Genomic DNA, 16,088 nt, shown 5'->3' with positions numbered 1-16,088 from the left:
CTCAACAAGTATAACACGAGCATGAGGCTCTAAGGTTAGCTGACTCAACTGCATTAGCTTTTAGTCTTGGCAAATTTTATTTAAGCTAATTACTACAAGTGGATGAATTACCATGAACCCAATTGCATAATAAATTAATCAATATTAATTAAGAACTACTGAGAACCATCCAACCAAAACCACCCGGGGAATCTCCCTCGTCAAAGGTTGATAACCCCACTAATCAGACGGAGGATCTGGGCCGCTCATGACTGTGAGCACAGCTGATATATCAGTTTTACACTCTCGAGAGGTTGCACAACTTTACCCACAAGTCGTGAGCTACGCTAGTTGTTCATCACACTTCCTTAGGTGAGATGGCTAGCAAGCACACTACGAGACCGTTACAAAGGATCACGTTGGTAAGGTGTAACCGCTAAGGATTCTGGATCAGCGACGATGGGGCCCACCTCCGGGGGTACAAGACACACAGCACAGACCAAGCCGGAGGAGCAGGGACCATTGAAGCTTACCACCCCTCTTGCCCACGCAGGTAAGTTACTCCCGAACCAAAATGACCTAATTAATAAGTCAAGACCGTCCCATACCAGTCTTGTGGTTGCGCGGTTGTCCCAGGTTGTCGCTCTATGAACCGGTCCTTATGGAGAGTGGCCAACCAAGCACTAAGCACCGTGCTGGCCCCCTAAACCATGTTTCTAACAAAACATCTTTTAAGGACGCACAAACCACTCAAGCACACAGCACAGAGGGTCGGCTCCAGAATTAAGTTGCATAAGACCATTAATCAAATTAATTAAAAAGGACCAAGATTTGTTATAGCGCAGCAACCTAGCACAACTAACCAAAATGCAACCCAAGGGATATATAAGGATATAAAGGTGGCTAGGAAATCCTTATAGGTATACAGAATTAAAATGCAGTATGAAATTGTATTTAAAAGTGATAGGAGGTTCATGTTATACTTGCCTTCCTCGTACTCTCCCGGCTGCTGCTCGAACTGCTCGGAAGACGGCTGCTCCTGGTACTGGTCCAAAGGCTCCGCGTCTACTCACGATCATCAAGCATAGTCCACACATACACACATGCACAAACAATAGCAAAATATAAGAAAACAGTACAACATCACATAAAAACAGCGTACAAAACTAGCCTAGAACTAATCTACGCGTTACAACGATCGCGTGCATATAAAGAACACCTAAAACGGAGCTAAAACGCGAAAACTGCGCTTAAAACAGGATCCAGGGACCTAATTGTAAGAAAAACTGAGCAACCAGGGGCTTCTGGGCAAAAACCGAGGACTAAAACCTAATTAAACCCTAGATACAGGGGCTAGCACGGGAAAACCTAAGAAATGGACTGCGGGTTAGATTTCCAGAGAAGCCAGGGGCCTAAACGCATAAAACAGGACCTATCCGTAATTATCTTTGAACTTCACCGGAGCGCGGGTTGATTCCCGGAAGTTCAGGGGCTCTTTAACAAAACTGCCACAGCTGAAGGGGTACGCGGCTTCTAATCTGGGCGGTTGAATCTAAATCGAACGGTTCGGACGTATTCAGGTTCGGACGGTCCGATCTGAACAGCGGGGTTCGGACGGTCCGATCTGGATCGGACTGGTCCGATCTGGCTGGCTCGCGGGGACGGCGGGTCTGCACGGCGGCGCACTCCGGCGACGGCATTCTACGGCTCCAAGGGGCTACGGCCTATCCAACTGACGCAAGAGGACAAGAGGGGCGAGCTGGTGCTTACCGAGCCCTGGAAACGGGAGAAACGCCGACGTAGAGGGGCCGACGGCGAGGTTCGGGCGGCGGTCGCGGCGGGGCTCGCGGAGGAAGGTGCTGCAGGGGTGGCCGGGTCCTCTGGATGGCGGGAAACGCTCCAGGAGGTTCCTGCGGAGGTAACCAGGAGGTTAGGAGAGGCCGGGACGCAACGACGGTGGCCAATTAAGGCGGCGGAGCAGATCACCGGCGGCGGCGTCAAGGCTCGATTCCGGTGATGCCGAGGTCCAGAGCTCCAATGCACAGCTCGGGAAGCTTCCAGGAGGCGCGGCGGAGCTCTTGCGGGGGCTGTGGGGCCTAGAGCGCGGCGGAACGGCGGCGCAGTGGTGGGGCCGAGGGAGCTTGCGCGGCGGAGGAAAGGGTGGCGGCGCCGGGGTTTTGAGTGACGGCTAGGGTTAGGGTCCAGATGGTTGGGGCGGCTCTTTGTAGGGTGGCAGCGGTCCCATTGACGCGCGGGCCTGAGGGAGGGACTCGCCGGGGATCTCGGGGAGGGAGGTTGCGCCGGAGAAGAAAGGAGGAGAGGGGGAAGGGGCCGACAGGTGGGGTCAGCTGAAGGAATGACCGAGAATAGAAAGAGTTACTGAGAAGAGAAGGAACGACTGAGAATAGGAAGGGTGACTGGGATTAGAAGGAATGACTGAGAAAAGAACGGAATGACTGAGAACAGAAGGAATGACTGAGCCACCTTCCTGTTTCCCTCCTTTACTCTTCCCGCACCAGCTCAACCTATTTGAATTCAACTCAAATTTGAATTCAACCCCTATGCACTCAACCAAATAAAACTTATGCACCAGCATGAATGCACAAACATGTTGAGCCTAAGATAAATTCTATTTTCTCATGTTATAAATTGCTTTAAATGCCACAAAAATTAAAGAAAAGCCTGGGAAATTTACTTAAGCCCAAATAAATTAATTAAAATATGAGGAATTTACCTTAGGGTGTTACATCAAGGCAAGTCCCTTCCTTGCTCGAGTATTTTCTCTAGCATTTGGTCTTGGGTTCTAAAACATTGTCTTCACCGCAGAGGTTAAGAAACTCTTAACTCATAAAGAAGAGTTACTTACTGACATGAAGAATATGTTGTATCACCGTACAAATGACGTCGAGAAGCTGCAGAAGGTGATCGCTGATATTGAGCAGCAGTTCGTTGAGTGCCTTCAGCAGATCAAGATGCTAGGCGAAGAGAAGGAACAGCGCCAAAAAGAGCTGGAGGACCTAAGGGCGGCCGCGCAACAGCTGGTTGAAGTGGTGGATCCACAGGATGATGGCGCAGCAGACGGGCGATCCCTGCTGGATCGACTCCGCGGAGCTCCGCAGAAAGTCCTGAGCTTCATCGCCGAGGCCCCCACCACATATGTTAGCCACGCCTCAGGTCTTGTGAAGTTATTTTGGCCCAAGGCTCGACTAGAAGTACTCGCGCAGGGTGTAACTGCAGACTGCTCTGAAGAGCAGTTCAGCAAGTACCTTCTAGAGGCCAGGCCTGTAGGTGAAAAAATAGTAGAGAGTATAGAACAGGAATGAGTTATTGTAAAGTACTCTTCTCCTTGTAATATATCTGTCAATGCTGTCTTTACTATCATTGCCTTGTGATATCAGGATTGCCATCCATGTTCATAGGCTAAGTAGTAGACACTACCCCAGGTGCAGCGACCCTGGGAGTAGTCGATATAGCTCCTCAAGTGAGCCCGTCCAACAAGTTAGATAGAATCCGGTCGAGCGGATCTAACCTGTTAGGAAAAATGCAATCAACATTGCAACGACTATCATGCTCATGGCAAGAAGTCGATACTACCCCGAGTGCAGCGACTCTGGGAGTAGTCGATATAGCTCCTCAAGTAAGCCCATCAAACAAGTTAGATTGAGTCCAATCGAGCGGATCTAGCCTGTTTGAAAAAACACGATCATCATCGCAACGACTATCATGCTCATGGCAAGAAGTCGATACTACCTCGAGTGCAGCGACTCTAGGAGTAGTCGATATAGTTCCTCAAGTGAGCCCGTCAAACAAGTTAGATTGAGTCCGATCGAGCGGATCTAGCCTGTTTGGAAAAACGGGATCACCATCGCCACGACTATCATGCTCATGGCAAGAAGTCGGTTTATATAAAACATGAACGTGGCTATAGCCTCCGTATTTTGATAGAAAATTTACATTCCGGATTCTGTGGCACATAGCCTCCAAATTGAATCGGAAGAAAACCACCTTGGCACTCGAAGAACAGCTATCACTGCGTGTCTTCTTATGGGTAAAACTTGCTTAGGTTCTGTACGTTCCAAGAATTTGGGACGTCTTGGCCGTCAGGGTATTGTAGTCGATAAGACCCCGGTCTTGTAATCTGCTTGACGATGAACGGTTCTTCCCATCTCGAATTGAGCTTGTGTAAGCCGGACTCGTCTTGGAAGCGGTGTAGGACCAAATCGCCTATAGTGAACGAACATTCTCTAATGTTGCGGTCGTGATATCGTCGGATCCCCTGTAGGTATCGTGCTGACTGAATAAGAGCAGTGCAGCAAGCCTCTTCGATAGAGTCAAGCTCTAGCTGCCTTACTTCGGCCGCGCCTTCATTGTACATTTCAACCCTTGGGGATTTCCACATGATGTCAGCCGGTAAGATTGCTTTGGAGCCATAGACAAGAAAGAATGGTGTTTGTCCTGTGGCTTTGGACGGCTGAGTCCTGAGCCCCCAGATGACACGTGGCAACTCGTGTATCCACTTTCCGCCTTTCTTGCTGTTTTCATCATAGAGTCTTTTCTTGAGGCCCTCGATTATCATGCCGTTCGCCCTCTCGACTTGACCATTGGCTCTTGGGTGCAACGGAGACGTATTTTACTTCGATGCACGCATTTTCACAGAACTCCCAGAACTGGTTAGCCATGAAATTTGATCCCAGGTCCATGATGATGGTATTCGGGAAGCCGAAGCGATGCAGAATTTTGGAGATGAAATCGACGACTCTGTCTGGTGTGAGCTTGGTTATCGGCTTGTACTTGATCCACTTGGTAAACTTGTCGATTGCTACCAATACGTGGGTGAAACCACCTGGTGCCGTTGTAAATAGCCCAATCATATCAAGGCTCCAACATGCAAACGGCCAGGATGGCCGGATGGTGATAAGATTGTGGGCTGGGACGTGAGATTGCTTGCCAAAGAATTAGCAGTTTTGGCATCTCCGCACCAGATCCTCAGCATCTGACACTACGGTGGGCCACCAAAAATCAGCTCTGTATGCTTTCCCAACTAGCGTTCTTGAAGCTGCGTGGTTGCCGCATACGCAATCTCCCGCAGTATGTCATAGCCATCTTCTCCCGTGACGTATTTCATGAGTACACCTGATCGTGCGCCACGCCGGTAGAGTTTATTGTCGACTAGGACAAAACCTTTGCTTCTGCGCATGACACGAGCTGCCGCTGTGCTTCTTGCATCCATCCCCACTGGTAGTCTTTGGTCCTGGATGAAGTTGATATAAGTTTCTCTCCAGTCCTCTCCGAGCATCATAAACTCCCGATCGGGCTTCTGAAGGCCGGTATCAGTGGTTATCTGAGATGAGGGCTTGATAGATGGTTGCTTCAGCTCCTAGATGAAAACTCCCGCTGGAACTTATGCATGGGTGGATCCTAGCTTGGATAGTATATCTGCACCGACATTGTGTTCCCGTATCACGTGATGAACCTCCAGTCCGGAAAATTTATTTTCCAGCTTGCGCACTTCTTGTACGTAGGCGTCCATTGTCTCCTTATTGCAGTCCCACTCTTTATTGACTTGCTAAACAACCAGAAGTGAATCACCATATACAAGTAGTTGCTTGATGCCTAGTGATATCGCCAAACATAGCCCGTGAAGCAAGGCTTCATACTCGGCTTCGTTATTGGATACCTCCCAAAGGATCTGGAGGATATACTTCAGTTGTTCGCCTTTCGAGGAGATAAATAGGACTCCAGCACCTCCACCATCGAGCTTAAGAGATCCATCAAAATACATGGTCCAGTGCTCTGGCTTGTCGACTGGAGTTGGAATTTGGTTCTCTCTCAACTCGGCTATGAAATCGACTAGAGCTTGAGACTTAATTGCAGTGCGTGGCTTGAAGTCGATTAACAGAGCCCCCAGTTCCATTGCCCACTTTGATATACTCCCCGTGCATCCTGATTATGTAGAATATCCGCCAACGGAAAATCCGTAATCATAGTAACCTTGTACTAGTCGAAGTAATGGTGTAGCTTTCTTGATGTGATCAGTATTGCATATAAAAGTTTATGAACTGCCGGGTGTCGTACCTTAGATTCGGAGAGTACCTCACTGACGAAGTACACGGGCCTCTGCACTCCAAACGCATGACCCTCCTCACTGCGCTTGACGACGATGGCACTGCTGGTGACATGAGTCGTCGACGCAATATAGAGTAGTAGATCTTCTCCTGATAGTGGTGTTGTGAGGACTGGGGGTGACTGTAGGTGTTGTTTTAGATCCTGCAGGGCCCGCTCGGCCTCTTCCGTCCACTGGAACTTGCCTTGGCGCTTCAGGAGTTTGAAGAAGGGTAGTCCTCTCTCCCCAAGTTGGGAGATAAACCTGTTCAGGGCTGCCATATATCCTGTTAGTTTCTGCACATCCTTGATTGTGGCCGGAGCCTCCATGTCAGTGATGGCCATGATCTTCACAGGATTGACTTCAATTCCCCAGTTGATGATGATGAACCCGAGCAATTTCCCTGATGGTACTCTGAAAATGCACTTTGTTGGGTTGAGCTTCCATCAGAACCTTCGTAAGCTGTTGAACATTTCTTCCAAGTCTATGATCAGGTCCTTGGGATTCTTGGTCTTGATGACCACATCATCCATGTAGGCCTCAACATTCTGATGCAGCTGATCAATGAAGCATATTTGAATTGCGCGTTGATAGGTTGCACCTGCATTTTTCAACCCGAAAGATATAGTTTTGTAGGCATATGTCCCGAATGGGGTGATAAACGCGATCTTTATTTGATCTTCCTACTTGAGTGCAATCTGGTGGTACCCCGAATAGCAGTCAAGGAAACAGAGGAGTACACAACCCACCGTCGAGTCGACGACTTGATCGATGCGCGGTAGCCCGAAGTGGTCCTTTGGGCAATGCTTATTGAGATCGGTGTAATCAACGCACATTCTCCATTCATTATTCTTTTTCTTTACAAGGATAGGCTTAGCTACCCACTCTGGATGGATTACTTATTTAATGAAGCCAGCCGTGAGGAGTTTAGCTATTTCCCTTTTGATTGCCTCTCGTTTGTCTTGAGCAAACCTTTGAAGGCGTTGCTTTTTGGGCACAGCTTGTGCGTGTACATTTAGGCTATGCTCGAGGGCACCCTTGGCATATCCGCTGGTTTCCATGCGAATATCTCGGTTAGCCCAAAGGAAACTGACAAGCGCGATTTCCTATTTCTCACCTAAGCTTGCACCGATGACAGCTGTCTTAGATGAGTCACCCTCCTGGAGCTGGATCGTCTTGAGGGCCACGTCGCCGGTCAACTGGATACTCAACTTGCTTGCCTTCCTCGTTGGGATTTTCAGCCCGGCTTGGGAGAGTTGTTGCGCGGCCGCGAGTACTTCTCCTGAAGCATCTAGCACACGCGTAGTCGAAGCGTATTGGATGGCCTCCTGGTTGCAGTCATACGACTTCTTCAAGTCGCCTCGGAGAGTGAGTACCCCACTTCGTCCTGGCATCTTGAGAAGTAGATAAACATAGTGCAGCACTGCCATGAATTTGGCCAGTGACGGCCTGCCCAGTATGGCATGATATGAAGATTCGAAATTGGCAACTTCGAGTTTGATGAACTCGGTACGGTAGTTCTCCCTCGTGCCGAAGGTGACTAGAAGGACCACCATGCCAAGTGGATGCTCTGCGTTGCCTGGGACAATGCCGTAGAAGGGAGACTTGCTTGGGACGAGCATGTCCGTTAAGTCCAAGCCTATCTTTCTCAATGTACTGGCGAAGATGAGGTTGAGACTGCTTCCACCGTCGATGAGTACTCTGGTGAGCTTGACCTCTGCCACCACCGGGTCCAGGACTAGGGGGAATTTGCTAGGCTCCGACAAGCTGGTCCATTGATCGTCTCGTGAGAATGAGATGGGGACCTCCGACCATCGGAGTGGTCGTGGTACCGCCGGCTCGACGGACATGATTTCTCGGAGGAGTAGTTTCTGGTCCCTCCTGGAACCGAACTCTTCATCACCTCCGAAGATGACGTTGATGGTTTTAGAGGCATCTTGGAATTTCACGTTATGCGATCTGTCCCCTTGGTCATCCTCATCGGGCTCTTTATCCGCTGACTTGTTCTTCTTGTTATTGCTGGGATTGCTGAATATCCGCCGGAGGTGGTAGCAATCAATTGCCGCATGATTGACACCTGGATGCCATGGGCATTTCTTCTGCAGGAGCTTTTCGAACTGCTCCTGCGTCGTTGTCTTCCTGCCTCATGGAGGACGATCCACAGCCACGACGAGGTCGTCTAGCTTGTGCTTTCACGATGAACCCGAGTAGTCCCACTAGCTCTTGTCGGTACGGTTGCCATTTGTGCGCATCGGGTTGTTGTCGTTGCGCCTCGGGAACTGTTCATGCATCTTCTCCCCTTGCTCAGACCAATCGTGCATCATGTCACGAAGTCCTGCAACAGTTTTTGGTCTGTTCCCCCCGAAGTCTCTATAGATGCCTGGGTCGGTGAGGCCATTGTAGAAGCAGTCGATGATATCCTCTTCCAAGATGTTCGCAATGGTGGCTCGTACGTCGAAGAAGCGGTGTGTGCATGATCATAGGAGCTTGTTGCGTTGCTGTTTACACTAGGCGAGGTCATGACGAGTACCTACACGGGTGATCGCCCCCTTGAAGTTGTCGATGAAGACTTTCTTGAGCCCCTCCCAGGAGTCGATCGAGTTGTTGTTGAGGCTCTCCAGCCATGTGAGCGGTGCAGGGTCTAAAGCCATCGGGAAGTAGACCACCATGGTGGTGTTGGAGCCTCCTGCGACCTCTATGGTAATAGAGTAACATCGTAGCCACTGCTGAGGAGCTTGTTTGCTGTCGTACTTGGTGATCCCAATTGGCTTGAAGCCCTCAGCATACTTGTAAGTGTTGAACCGTGCTGTGAACGCTAAAAAACTATCATTGCAGTCGGTACCTTCTGGATCGGCTACTTCACGCTCTCTGTGTCTGGAATCAATTATGGATCACGCATCGCGTCCTTCATTGATTGTCTGGTGCAGGTCTTCTTGAGGATTTCGATGGTTGGGATGATTAGGTTGTCGTAGGTTACCTCCTAGAGGTAGCTGCTGCCTCCCGCCAGTGGCCTGACTCCCACGAGCGTTGTCGTTCTTATTGCTTCGTTGAGGTCGAGGATGGCCGCCTGCCGTTCAACTGTTAGCCTGGCTGCGGCTTTCGCCCATGTGTTCTGCTCCGACGGCTGACGTCGGGTTTTGTCGATCGAGCTGGATCCATGCTCTCTGCGCGTAGCGAAGTGCTTGGCGCAGGTTTGGATCGTTGCTGCGTTCAAGTATGACAGTTACCCTGGTGATGTTAGCCATGGGGGTTTTGAAGCCCCACTCACTCACGACGGCGAATTCAGCATCTAGCTCACGACGCATAGATCGCATGTGCTCGTTGACCCTCCATCGCCGGATGGTGCGGGCTCTGTTCCTGGCCCTTCGTGCCTCACGCTCGGTGTCGTTTTTGTCATCGGCGTTGGCTGTGGCCTCATCTTCGGATTTCATATCAAGTGCTTCGTTGGGTGAGATGCCATCGTCCTCGCCCTCTTCTGCCATCAACACTTTACGTGATATGAGTTCGTCAGAGCTCGCTTCGACTAGCTCGGTCGACTCTTCTGCCGTGGTGCTAAAGGCTTGCCCTCCTGAAAAGGCAAGGGCTCGAGGTGTGCCACGAGTCGGTCTTCATCCTCGAGTAGATCGGAGAGTGGCATGCCCTTCCAATGCACGAAATGGCCTTCTGGAGTGGAGGTGGTCATCAGACCATTGTCACCAAGGCAACCCACAGCCCCCCAACATGCGGTGGCTTCGGGTTTTCCGATTTGGAGTAAATAGTCCAAGTTCTTTTCCAATGCGGAGAGGGACTCGGAATTGTTGGCCTCCTGAGGTTCAGTGGCAGAACTGCATGGACCGAGTTGTGATCGGCTACGCTAGTCCTCAGATTGGAACGAGTTCGATCCGAGCGTGGTCGTTGCAGCACGGGGTGGAGTCGCATTGAAAACGGACTCCTCCTCGATCTTCCTGGCGAAGCCATGGGTCAACAAGCCATCGAGATTGTCGACAAACTCGTTGAGCTCACTGTGGAAACTCGCTGCGAGAGTTTTTGGCTTCATGACATCGATGGTGAATCGACGGAAGTCGCCCGCGCCGTCTGCGATGCAGACCCATGAACCGAAAACGAACGTCGTGCCCTTGGGGTGCACGGGACTGGTCAACTTGAATGATGCCATCGAGTTTGCCAGTGGATCTTCGATGCGCACCCCTACCTGTCGCGCCAGTTGTCGGTGTTTTACCGCCTGCCCACCGAGGGGTATACCTGAGGTAGTAAGTTTTAGGTAGGGTGACACCGAGATCAGGAACTCGAAGGTGCAAGCAACACAAGGTTTAGACAGGTTCGGGCCACGGTGTGCGTAATATCCTATGTCCTGTTTGGTGGTTTGTATTTCCTTGGGTGTTGATGTGTTTTGAGGGGGTCCCTGCCCGCCCTTATATATCCGGGAGGATAGGGTTACATGAATCCTAGTCCGACATTAGCCTAGGAATCGTACTCGAGTACAACTTGAGTAGTTTTCTTCTGTATCGACTAGTTCTACTTCGCATACGAGTAGAGTACAATATAGATAAGGTATAGGACATGTCTTATCCCCTATTCCTGTATGAACTACATTATGTACACAGTCCTGTAGTCCCGGGTGTGACATACAAGTCTCAAACCCATCTCCTTGGATGCATTGTCTATCGCATTGCGTGACAGCCCCTTGGTGAATGGATCAGCCAGATTTCTCTCAGTGTGGACATAACCCACAGTGATAACTCCGGAGTTTCTCATTTTTCTGACTGATTTTAACGGTCTCTTGATATGTCTTGAAAACTTCATATTGTCCTTTGAACTGTCTACCTTGGCAATCACCGTTTGATTGTCACAGTTCATTATTATTGCCGGCAATGGTTTCTCGAAGAGCTCACGAAGCCAATCGGCTTCCACTGTAGCTGTATCTAGTGCTGTGAGTTCTACCTCCATAGTAGACCTTGTCAGGATCATCTGTTTGCATGATCTCCATGAAACAGCAGCACCACCAAGAGTGAAAACGTATGCACTAGTGGCATACAGCTCATCTAGATCCGATATCCAATTAGCATCACTGTATCCTTCTAGTACTGCAGGAAAGCTGAAATAGTGAATCCTGTATTCCATAGTACCCACCAAGTAGTTCATTACGCACTCAAGCGCACACCAATGATCATCTCCCGGATTACTAGTAAACAGGCTTAACTTGCTAATAGCAAAAGAGATGTCAGGCCTTGTTACACTCGCAAGATACATGAGTGAGCCAATCATCTGCGAATATCTCAATTGGTCTCTACCAATTCTTCTGTTCTTTCGAAGGATCAAGCTCGGATCATAAGGAGTTGGAGTAGATTTGTTATCCTTATAGCCAAAGCGATTCAACATTTTCTCCACATAATGGGATTGCGAAAGAGTAATCTCATTCTCTCCCTTGATCTGCTTGATGTTAAGAATAACATCAGCCTCACCAAGATCTTTCATATCAAAGTTTCACACAAGAATATCTTGACCTCGTTGATTACATCAAGACTAGTGCCAACATACAAACACAATATAACTCCTTGACCCCCACCATAGCGGTAATACACACATCGATCAGCCTCACTGACACTAAAGCCTGCTGATATGAGTGTCAAGTTGAATTTCTCATGCCATTGCTTAGGTGCTTGCTTCAGGCCATACAAAGATTTATACAACTTGCACACCTTGTTCTCATGACCCTCTACTACAAACCCATCAGGCTGTGTCATGTAGATTTCCTCTTCCAGCTCTCCGTTGAGGAAAGCTCTCTTAACATCCATCCGATGGATGAGAAGACCATGCGAGGTAGCCAGGGAGAGTAGAATATGAATAGTGGCCAATCTCGCAACAGCTGAGTAAGTATCAAAGAAATCTTCGCCTTCTTTCTAGGTGTAACCCTTAGCCACAAGTCGAGCCTTGTACTTGTCAATAGTACCATCAGGTTTAAACTTCTTCTTGAACACCCACTTGCAACCCACAGGTTTGCAACCATACGGTCTTTCGACCAGCTCCCAAGTTCCATTGGAGAGAATTGAATCCATCTCGCTACGGACAGCTTCTTTCCAATCATCCGCATTAGGAGATGAGAATGCCTCAGTGATTGTTTTGGGAGAATCATCTATGAGATAAACAGTAAAATCATCACCAAAAGACTTTGTAGTCCTTTGCCTCTTGCTCCTCCTAGGAGCATCACTGTGAATCTTCTCATGATTTGATTCAAGTGTATGTTCATCATGCTCAGAAAATTTAACAGATTCAGGAGTTGTATTCACTGTTTTATTCAGAGGTAATGAAGATATAACATGCGAGTCTTTCATAGGAAAATATTCTCAAAGAAAGTAGCATCATGAGACTCAAGCAGTGAATTTACATGCATATCAGGCACCTTAGATTTAACTATTAGAAATCTATAAGCAATGCTATGATGTGCATAACCCAAAAAGATACAATCCACAGTTTTAGATCCCAACTTGCGCTTCTTGTTGATTGGCACATTCACTTTGGCCAAACAACCCCATGTGCGCAAGTAAGAGAGTGAAGGTCTCCTCCCAATCCACTCCTCGTAGGGAGTCTTTTCCTTATTCTTCATGGGAACTCCATTCAGGACATGACATGCAGTCAATATTGCCTCCCCCCACCATGCCTTAGATAATCCAGCGGTGTCTAACATGGCGTTAACCAAGTCAGACAACGTGCAATTCTTCCTTTCGGCAACCCCGTTTGATTGGGGTGAATAGGGAGGCGTCCTCTCATTAATAATGCCGTGTTCCGAACAGAATAAGTCAAAGTCATTAGAGAAATATTCACCTCCTCGATCGGACCTAAGTCGTTTGATCTTTTTCTCAAGTTGGGTTTCTACTTCAGCCTTATAGATTTTAAAGCAGTTAAGAGCCTCAACTTTCATTTTCAACAAGTACACATAGCAAAATCTAGTTGCATCATCAATCAAGGTCATGAAATATTTTTTTCCACCTTCTGTTAACACGCCATTCATCTCACAGATATCTGAATGGACGAGTTCTAGAGGTGCCAAATGTCTCTCCTCTGCCACCTTGTGAGGTTTTCGAGGTTGCTTAGATTGCACACAACTATGACACTTAGAACCTTTGACAATGAAAAAATTCAGAAATAAACTCATGGTGGAAAGTCAAAATATAGAGCCAAAATTCAGATGACATAAACGCGAGTGCCAAACAGATACATCGTTCTCATTTATACCATCAAAAATTAAGTTCACGGACTTATTACAATAATCTGAAACTGAAAAATGGAACAAGCCTCCGCACTCATAGACTTTAAACTATCCCTACACAAAAGGGAGCCACTAACTAGATTCTTGCCGATAGTAGGGACATGATGCACGTTCTTCAGCTGCACGATCTTTCCCGAAGTTAGCTTCAGATCGACCGTGCCAACACCACGAACAGTAGCATGCGACCCATTACCCATCATCACGGTACAATCCTGAGCGGTCTAGTAAGAAGAAAACAAGGTAGCATCAGAACACACATGAACATTTGCACCAATATCAAGCCACCAACTAGTAGATTGAAATATTGAAAAAACCGAAGGTAAAGAATTATACCCACTGGTTTCTGCTCCAGCCGTGGTGACCATGTTCGCAGTCTTCTGCTCACATGGAGGCTTCCTTCCTTTACGGTGTGGGCACTTCTTTGCCCAATGATCGGTAGATCCACACACAAAATAGCCTTGACCTTCCTTGAACTTCTTCTTCTTGAAAGTAATGGTAGGCTGCGGCTTGGTCTTCTTTCCCTTGCCCTTGCCTTTGCCGTGAGACTTCTGCACTATGTTGGCACTAGTCTGGCCCTCAGTATTCTTAGATCGCCCATCCTTGGCCCGAACTTTCTCCTCAACATCAAAGGATGCTATCAGATCAGACACTAATATCTCCATCCTTTTGTGTTTGAGAGTAGTGGCGAAATCCCTCCACGAAGGAGGCAACTTGGCAATGATGCCACCAGCCACAAACTTCTCGGGTAGGTTGATCTTGAGGTGTTCAAGCTCCTTGGCTATGCACTGTATCTCATGAGCCTGCTGGACTATAGATTTCCCATCGGTCATCTTGTAGTCATGGTACTGCTACATGATGTACAGCTCAGCGCTAGCATCTGTGCCGCCATAGTCGGCCTCCAGGGCATCCCACAACTTTTTAGCATCTATGTGATGGAGGTACACATCCTGTAGACGATCTACAAGTGTACCGATCACAGCGCCCACAAAAAGTGTGTTGGCCTCGGTAAAAGCCTTTTCCTGCTCAAGGGTAAGAGTCCCCTCAGGTTTGCCCTTAGACACCCACAACACGTTCATGGCAGAGGGCCATAGAATCACTCTCGTTTGCCATCTCTTAAAGTGCTCGCCAGAGAACTTCTCGGGCCTCAGAGCATCAATAAATCCAGCAATAAAACTGAATTTCTTATAATAAGGTTTTTGGATTGATGGAAAAAATAAGAGTTTCAATTTTAAATTAATCTGAAGATAAATCATGACCATGAAGAAAATTACGTATAGAAAACGAACATATCTAAACATGCTCATCAAGTGATTTAAGATATAATATTTCAACAGCAAGATCAACTCTAACCAGACCATACTAGGTATGAAAAACATAGTTAGGGACAGAAAACCATACGTTTCTTGCCTGACCAGAATAATCGGGTAAAGAAGACGACGGCGACAATCAGCACCTTCGCGCGCTTGACGACGCCGAGTCACGCCCCACTGACGAGGGGGAAGACGAGCCGTGGCGACGAGGACGTAGAGGACGGCGATGTGGAAGCGTTCGAGCAGTCGCGCAGAGCGCTTCCCAAAAACCTTATTCGCCTTCTCCCGGTGCAGGATCGCTGAGGACGAGGTTCCGGAGACCTGCTCTCCCGATCGTCGGTGCACGCCGATGAACGGGACGAAGCAGCGTACGCGGCGGCGCAGCAGGCAGGTTGAGGCGTGTTATGCGTCTTCTGTGTTATTTTTTTTCTTGGCACCCGCGCATATTTATAAGAAGGAACTGCTAGGGTTTTTAGCGACCCAAAAATCAAGTCGAGTTCTCAAAATTCCGCGCGTGAAATTCGAAGTGGCAAAATAAATCTGCAAAAGGAAGCCGCGTACCTGCAAGGATTGGATCGGATGTTGGCGGACCCTTCACACGCACATCGCGCGCCCTTCACCCGAAGCCCGAGCGCAGCGAGGCGAGCGAGCGCCCACGTGTTCTTCTTTCTTCCTCTCACCCACACTTGCAGGAGCATGGAGAGCATCCAACTATTTAAGTTGGATTTCCTCCACCTCCACTAGCAAAGTGGGACTAACTTGTTGCCATACACCTTTGCACTAATGAGCCCAAATATTCTAACACGCAGCAACACGTTGGTGGGTGTATGCGCGTGAGTGCATATATATATGTCAAAAAGTAGCTAGATTGTCGGCGCTAACAGAAAGTCAGTAATCCCACCTTATTGGCGCTTTTGGGGTGCAGAAAGGACCTTTCAACCCTACAATTGAACAGAGCAATATTCATGAAACAGAGTGCACCTTATAGGCTGATGTACTTTTATGTATGTTCGACGCAGAGAAGTTCAAAAATTCGACGAATGTTCATGTGAGTAGAGGAGGTGTATAGAAGATAAAGAGTTATACGAGTTCATGGAAAAATTCAGTTCGACCAGAACTCTCGCGTGCCGCCGGATTAGGTGCAGATCTTCAGTCTTTGACGAGCAAACAAATTCACAGAGCTAGCTACAGTGCCCGGAGTTTACTCGGTGGCCAAGATGACAGCCCAACAATGCAAACTTCATCGTGCAAAGTCAGAGAATTTGCATGGGTTGCCGTCTTACAAGATTAAATTGCGGTTATATCAGAGCGAAAATGTGGTTCGTGGTACTCGCAGATTAATTACGTACAGTACACAACAAATTTATAGTTTTATTTAGGTTTCTTATGTTGGGTTCTGACACACAGCGAGCCATTTCAACAATGTGAGATT

Source organism: Panicum hallii, chromosome 3 (genome assembly GCF_002211085.1).
Source record: "Panicum hallii strain FIL2 chromosome 3, PHallii_v3.1, whole genome shotgun sequence".
NCBI classification, from domain to species: domain Eukaryota; kingdom Viridiplantae; phylum Streptophyta; class Magnoliopsida; order Poales; family Poaceae; genus Panicum; species Panicum hallii.
This window is presented reverse-complemented; position numbering follows the sequence as displayed.